This window comes from Ranitomeya imitator, chromosome 4 (assembly GCF_032444005.1).
Source record: "Ranitomeya imitator isolate aRanImi1 chromosome 4, aRanImi1.pri, whole genome shotgun sequence".
In the NCBI taxonomy this organism is placed as follows: Eukaryota; Metazoa; Chordata; class Amphibia; order Anura; family Dendrobatidae; genus Ranitomeya; species Ranitomeya imitator.
In genome coordinates this window covers 274,185,192-274,192,924 of record NC_091285.1, presented here as the reverse complement: position 1 = coordinate 274,192,924, position 7,733 = coordinate 274,185,192, and the positions used below count along the sequence as shown (strand labels likewise).

Below are 7,733 nucleotides of genomic sequence, written 5' to 3'. Positions count from 1 at the left end.
GGATGTCTAATTAAGGAGGGGGGGACGCTCCACAATCCATAACATCGCATTACGTGTGTCCGGCGCCGGATTGTGGAGCTGCCAAGAAGATTATAAAGATTAATTTCTGAGCATTCCTGAGGATGAAGAAGATAAGAAAAGATGTATAAGGATGCTATTCACTGCACCCACAAGGTAATGGCAGCAGCTTCATAGGGTCAAAGGGGGTGACAGGTGCGCTTTAAGCATGTGAATACAGCCCCCTGGTCATAGTAACAGGTGTGTAATAGAAAACAACACAGGGAATAGTAAATAATAGGAAACTTTAACAAGCTCTTTAGACGCGACCATCTTTTATTTATTTTTTTAGGAAACTGTCTCATGACAATGAATCGTGTAGAAAAGAATATTAAGAAAAGAAAATACACTGAGGATTTCTTGCAGTATGGTTTTACCTCCATAATTTCAGCAGGAATTGAGAAACCACAATGTGTTATTTGTACTGAAGTTCTCTCAGCTGAATCTATGAAGCCGAACAAACTAAAACGGCATTTTGATAGCAAGCATCCACTCTTTGCTAGCAAGGATATCAGCTATTTTAGAAGCAAAGCTGATGGACTCAAGAAATCTAGATTTGACACTGGTGGCCAGTACCATAAACACAATGTAGCAGCTGTTGAAGCGTCATATTTGGTGGCACTCAGAATTGCCAGAGCTATGAAACCTCACACCATTGGTGAGGATTTACTGTTGCCAGCTGCAAAAGACATAGTTCGAGTGATAATTGGAAATGAATATGTTCAGAAATTGAATGCAATTTCCTTATCTAATGACACTGTCCGCAGAAGAATAGAGGACATGTCTGCTGATATTCTTGATCAGGTGATCCAGGAAATTAAATCTGCACCACTACCAATATTCAGTATCCAGCTTGACGAATCTACAGACGTGGCAAACTGTGCACAGTTGTTGGTTTACGCAAGGTATATTCATGATGGCGACTTTAAAGATGAGTTTCTTTTTTGCAAACCGCTTGAAACAACAACAACTGCACATGATATTTTTGATGCAGTTGGTTCTTTTCTAAAAGCGCATAACATCTCCTGGGAAAAGGTTTGCGGTGTATGCACAGATGGTGCTCCTGCTATGCTAGGATGTCGCTCAGGATTTCAGCGTTTGGTACAAAATGAATCGCCAAAAGCAATCGGAACACACTGTATGATACATCGCCAAATATTAGCGACTAAGACACTGCCGCAAGATTTACAAGAAGTAATGAAAAGCGTCATAACATGTGTCAATTTTGTTAAGTCGAGCGCCTTAAATAAACAGTCGGCTGTTTTGCCAACTGTGCAACGATCTAGATGCGCCAAACAATGCTCTGTTATTTCACACTGAAGTCAGATGGTTGTCAAGAGGAAAAGTTTTAAAACGTGTCTTTGAGCTTCGTGAGGAACTGAAAACGTTTTTTAATCAGAAAGCAAGACCGCAATTCAAAGCATTGTTTAGCGATAAAACTGAGCTGCAGAAAATAGCTTACTTGGTGGACATCTTTGTCATCTTGAATGACTTAAATTTATCACTGCAAGGACCAAATGCAACGTGCCTCGATTTGTCTGAAAAAATGAGATCATTCCAAATGAAACTTCAGCTTTGGAAAGATAAATTGGATAAAAAAAAAATTTACATGTTTCCTACATTATCTGCCTTCTTTGAGGAACATGACATTGAGCCAGACAACAAAATTATGATGATATCTTCTGTGAAAGAACATTTGCACATGTTTTCAGAGGAAATTTCATCATACTTTCCTAATCTACCTGACACCCCATTTGCACTTGCCAGAAGTCCATTCACAGTGAAAGTTGAAGATGTTCCGGAGACAGCGCAAGAAGAGTTCATCGACCTAATTAACAATGATGCAGCGAGAACAGATTTCTCTACAATGCCACTGACAAAATTCTGGATTAAGAGTTTACAGTTATATCCTATTCTGTCTGAGACTGTGCTGCGCCTTCTTCTTCCTTTTCCAACAACATATCTTTGCGAAACAGGGTTTTCCAGATTGCTGGTAATCAAGTCTAAATACCGAAGTAGACTTGTTGTGGAAAATGATCTTCGCTGTGCCCTTGCAAAGACTGCCCCAAGAATTTCTGAATTGGTAAGCAAGAAGCAACCACAACGATCTCACTGAATTTGGCAGCATACTGTTGCAAAATATTGCACTGTTGTTTACTGTTATATTTAAACCCATGGTATGCCATGGTGAAATGTTATTTATTGGAATTCGTAATAAATATTTCTCAACATATACCGTATATACTCGAGTATAAGCCGACCCGAGTATAAGCTGTGCCATATACAATGCTCTGCACCGTTGCCCCAGATAGATACTCCACATAAAGCTGTGCCATATATACAGTGCTCTGCACCGTTGCCCCATAGCTGTGCCATACAGTGCTCTGCACTGTTGCCCCATAGCTCTGCCATATAGTGCTCTGCACCATTGCCCCACAGCTGTGCCATATAGTGCTCTGCACTGTTGCCCCATAGCTCTGCCATATAGCGCTCTGCACCATTGCCCCATAGATGCTCCACATAAATCTGTGCTGCTGCTGCTGCAATAAAAAAACACATACTCACCTCTCTTGCTTGCAGCTCCTCGGCGCCATCTTCCCGGCGTCTCTCTGCACTGACTGATCAGGCAGAGGGCGGCGCGCACACTATATGCGTCATCGCGCCCTCTGACCTGCACAGTCAGTGCGGAGAGACGCCGGGAAGATGGAGCGGCGCCCGGCGTGTGGAACGAGGGAAGGTAAATATGACATACTTACCTGCTCCCGGCGTCCCGCTCCTTCCCCCGGACAGCTGATCTTCGGTGCCGCAGCCTCCTCGAGTATATACGGTAATTGTTTTTGTGATTATTTATTATGTTTGATTTGTAGCAATGAGAATACAATACATAATGCATATCAGATATTTACATTCCGAATCATAACTAATAAAATTACAGTTTTAAAGTAGCCACCAAAATTATTTTTTGGGTTGGGGGTCACCGCAACATGAGGAACAGTATTGCGGGGTCACGGCATTAGAAAGGTTGAGAACCACTGCTTTAGCGTGTCAGGCAGCAGACCATCAGCTCCACCACTCCTACACATGCACCCTCAGAATGGAGGAGGGACATTTAGATATGGAAGCGCAGATTTAACTGGATTTTATTTGGAGGGGAGCCTTTTCTAAACCCTTTTAAGCTGCCAGTCAGGGCCGCCATCAGGACATTACAACCCTTACTGCTGTATGGGGCCCGGTGAATAGCAGTACAGAGGGGCCCGCAGGTCCAGGGCCCGGCTTATGTGCTACTGTTTATCAGGCCCCATCGTGCAGCAAAGTAGTGCGCACTGCGGCACACACATCGGCGCTGGGGCCCGGGAGCTTTCCCGGAGCTGTGCAGGGCCGTTACCTTGACGGCTGTGCAGCTCCTGCTCCCTTCGTCTTTTGTGTCAGGTGACGGCGCGTACGCGATGACGTCATCACGTACCTGCCTCCCGACATGTTCCAGACGCTGGAGGCAGAGTAGCGCTGCTGGGGAGCGACTGTTTGGTAAGTATGCAAAACTTTTTTGTTTTCTGCACAAAATGAATTAAATGGGTGAGGGGAAAAGGAGTAAGGGGGACTGCACATGATGATGTGGGGGGTTAAAGGGGGGCTGCACATGATGTGGGGGTTAAAGGGGCACTGCACATGATGATGTGGGGGATAAAGGGGGACTGCACATGATGTGGGAGGGTTAAAAAGAACTGCACATAATGTGGGGAGGTGGTTTAAGGGGGACAGCACATGAAGTGGGGGATTTAAAGGAACTGCAAAGGATGATATGGGGTACAGGGGACTGCACACGATGATATGGGGGATTAAACGGGGACTGCACATGATGTGGGGAGGGGATTAAAGGGACTGTGTTGTGAATTCTGTGGCAGAGCTCCCTCCTGTGGTCACAAGTGGTACTTCGGCTGATTCTCTCTGTGAGCTTCCGTTGGTGGAGGAAAGTGGTACTGCGGCTTCTGAGTTTCCTTCCTCAGGTGATGTGGTGAAGTCGTTAGGTGCTGCTCTATTTAACTCCACCTAGTGCTTTGATCCTGGCCTCCAGTCAATGTTCTAGTATTGGACCTGTTTCCTCCTGGATCGTTTCTGTGGCCTGCTGCTCTGCATAGCTAAGTTCTGCTTTGCTATTTTGTTTGCTGTTTTTTCTGTCCAGCTTGTCTATTTGTTTTTTCCTGCTTGCTGGAAGCTCTGGGACGCAGAGGGTGTACCTCCGTGCCGTTAGTTCGGTACGGAGGGTCTTTTTGCCCCCTTTGCGTGGTTTTTGTAGGGTTTTGTGTTGACCGCAAAGTCATCTTTCCTATCCTCGCTCTGTTCAGAAAGTCGGGCCTCACTTTGCTAAATCTATTTCATCTCTACGTTTGTCCTTTCATCTTAACTCACAGTCATTATATGTGGGGGCTGCCTTTTCCTTTGGGGTATTTCTCTGAGGCAAGGTAGGCTTATTTTCTATCTTCAGGTTAGTTAGTTTCTCAGGCTGTGCCGAGTTGCATAGGGAGCGTTAGGCGCAATCCACGGCTGCCTCTAGTGTGGTTGGAGAGGATTAGGGATTGCGGTCAGCAGAGTTCCCACGTCTCAGAGCTCGTTCTATGTTTTTGGGTTATTGTCAGGTCACTGTATGTGTTCTGACCTCTATGTCCATTGTGGTACTGAATTACCTTTCACAACAGTACTGGAGGCCCAAAGTACTAATGATTCTCAATAGAGGGAAAAAAGAAGTTCTGAGACCATTTTTTTTTTCTCTGCACTGTGTTTTGCCTTTTTTTTCCCCTAGACATTTGGGTGGTTCAGGACACAGGTGTAGCGATGGACATTAAAGGTCTGTCTTCATGTGTGGATCAGCTCACGGCAAGAGTACAAAATACTCAAGACTTTGTGGTTCAGAATTCTATGTTAGAACCGAGAATTCCTATTACTGATTTGTTTTTTGGAGATAGAACTAAATTTCTGAGTTTCAAAAATAATTGTAAACTGTTTCTGGCTTTGAAACCTCGCTCCTCTGGTGACCCAGTTCAACAAGTTAGGATCATTATTTCTTTTTTATGTGGCGACCCTCAGGACTGGGCATTTTCTCTTGCGTCAGGAGATCCTGCATTAAGTAATATCGATGCGTTTTTCCTGGCGCTCGGATTGCTGTACGATGAACCTAATTCAGTGGATCAGGCAGAGAAAAATTTGCTGGCTCTGTGTCAGGGTCAGGATGAGATAGAGGTATAGTGTCAGAAATTTAGGAAGTGGTCCGTACTCACTCAATGGAATGAAGGTGCGCTCGCAGCTATTTTCAGAAAAGGTCTCTCTGAAGCCCTTAAGGATGTCATGGTGGGATTTCCTATGCCTGCTGTCTGAATGAGTCTATGTCTTTAGCCATTCAGATCGGTCGACGCTTGCGTGAGCGTAAATCTGTGCACCATTTGGCGGTATTACCTGAGCTTAAACCTGAGCCTATGCAGTGCGATAGGACTTTAACCAGAGTTGAACGGCAAGAACACAGACGTCTGAATGGGCTGTGTTTCTACTGTGGTGATTCCACTCATGCTATCTCTGATTGTCCTAAGCGCACTAAGCGGTTCGCTAGGTCTGCCACCATTGGTACGGTACAGTCAAAATTTCTTCTCTCCGTTACCTTGATCTGTTCTTTGTCATCGTATTCTGTCATGGCATTTGTGGATTCAGGCGCTGCCCTGAATTTGATGGACTTGGAGTATGCTAGGCGTTGTGGGTTTTTCTTGGAGCCCTTGCAGTGTCCTATTCCATTGAGAGGAATTGATGCTACGCCTTTGGCCAAGAATAAGCCTCAGTACTGGACCCAGCTGACCATGTGCATGGCTCCTGCACATCAGGAGGTTATTCGCTTTCTGGTGTTGCATAATCTGCATGATGTGGTCGTGTTGGGGTTGCCATGGCTACAAGTCCATAATCCAGTATTAGATTGGAAATCCATGTCTGTGTCCAGCTGGGGTTGTCAGGGGGTACATGGTGATGTCCCATTTCTGACTATTTCGTCATCCACCCCTTCTGAGGTTCCAGAGTTCTTGTCTGATTACCGGGATGTATTTGATGAGCCCAAGTCCGATACCCTACCTCCGCATAGGGATTGTGATTGTGCTATCGATTTGATTCCTGGTAGTACATTCCCAAAAGGTCGACTGTTTAATTTATCTGTGCCTGAGCACGCCGCCATGCGGAGTTATGTGAAGGAGTCCTTGGAGAAGGGGCATATTCGCCCGTCATCGTCGCCATTAGGAGCAGGGTTCTTTTTTGTAGCCAAGAAGGATGGTTCACTGAGACCTTGTATAGATTACCGCCTTCTAAATAAGATCACGGTTAAATTTCAGTATCCCTTGCCGTTGTTATCTGATTTGTTTGCTCGGATTAAGGGGGCTAGTTGGTTCACCAAGATAGATCTTCGTGGTGCGTATAATCTTGTGCGTATTAAGCGAGGCGATGAATGGAAAACTGCATTTAATACGCCCGAGGGCCATTTTGAGTATCTAGTAATGCCATTCGGACTTGCCAATGCTCCATCAGTGTTTCAGTCCTTTATGCATGACATCTTCCGAGAGTACCTGGATAAATTCCTGATTGTGTACTTGGATGACATTTTGATCTTCTCGGATGATTGGTAGTCTCATGTGAAGCAGGTCAGAACGGTGTTTCAGGTCCTGCGTGCTAATTCTTTGTTTGTGAAGGGATCAAAGTGTCTCTTTGGAGTTCAGAAGGTTTCATTTTTGGGGTTCATCTTTTCCCCTTCTACTATCGAGATGGACCCTGTTAAGGTCCAAGCCATCCATGATTGGACTCAGCCGACATCTCTGAAAAGTCTGCAAAAGTTCCTGGGCTTTGCTAATTTTTATCGTCGCTTCATCTGCAATTTCTCTAGCATTGCTAAACCATTGACCGATTTGACCAAGAAGGGTGCTGATGTGGTCAATTGGTCTTCTGCTGCTGTGGAAGCTTTTCAAGAGTTGAAGCGTCGTTTTTCTTCTGCCCCTGTGTTGTGTCAACCAGATGTTTCGCTTCCGTTCCAGGTCGAGGTTGATGCTTCTGAGATTGGAGCAGGGGCTCAGGGGCGGACATACCATTGGTGCAACCTGTGCGGCCGCACAGGGGCCCAAGAGGTAAGGGGGCCCATGTCTTGCTCCAAAGCAAGTGCAATTTTGCATTTTTAGGAGTTCTCGGGCTGCAAAGGGCCCATATATTTTTTTTGCACAGGGGCCCTTTTTTGACTGTGTCCGCCTGTTTTGTCGCAGAGAAGTTCTGATTGCTTGGTGATGAAACCATGCGCCTTCTTTTCCAGGAAGTTTTCGCCTGCTGAGCGAAATTATGATGTGGGCAATCGAGAGTTGCTGGCCATGAAGTGGGCATTCGAGGAGTGGCGTCATTGGCTTGAAGGAGCTAAGCATCGCGTGGTGGTCTTGACTGATCATAAGAACTTGAGTTATCTCGAGTCTGCCAAGCGGTTGAATCCTAGACAGGCTCGTTGGTCGCTGTTTTTTGCCCGTTTTGACTTTGTGATTTCGTACCTTCCGGGCTCTAAAAATGTGAAGGCGGATGCTCTGTCTAGGAGTTTTGTGCCCGACTCTCCGGGTTTATCTGAGCCGACGGGTATCCTCAAAGAGGGAGTAATTGTGTCTGCCATCTCCCCTGATTTG

The 7,733-nt window shown here is 45.5% G+C and overlaps 1 pseudogene; it reads left to right on the top strand.

Moving 5' to 3' along the window:
- Positions 1 to 361: 361 nt before the first annotated feature.
- On the top strand, positions 362 to 2,408 carry LOC138675943 (zinc finger BED domain-containing protein 5-like; annotated as a pseudogene).
- The last annotated feature ends 5,325 nt before the right edge of the window (positions 2,409 to 7,733 follow it).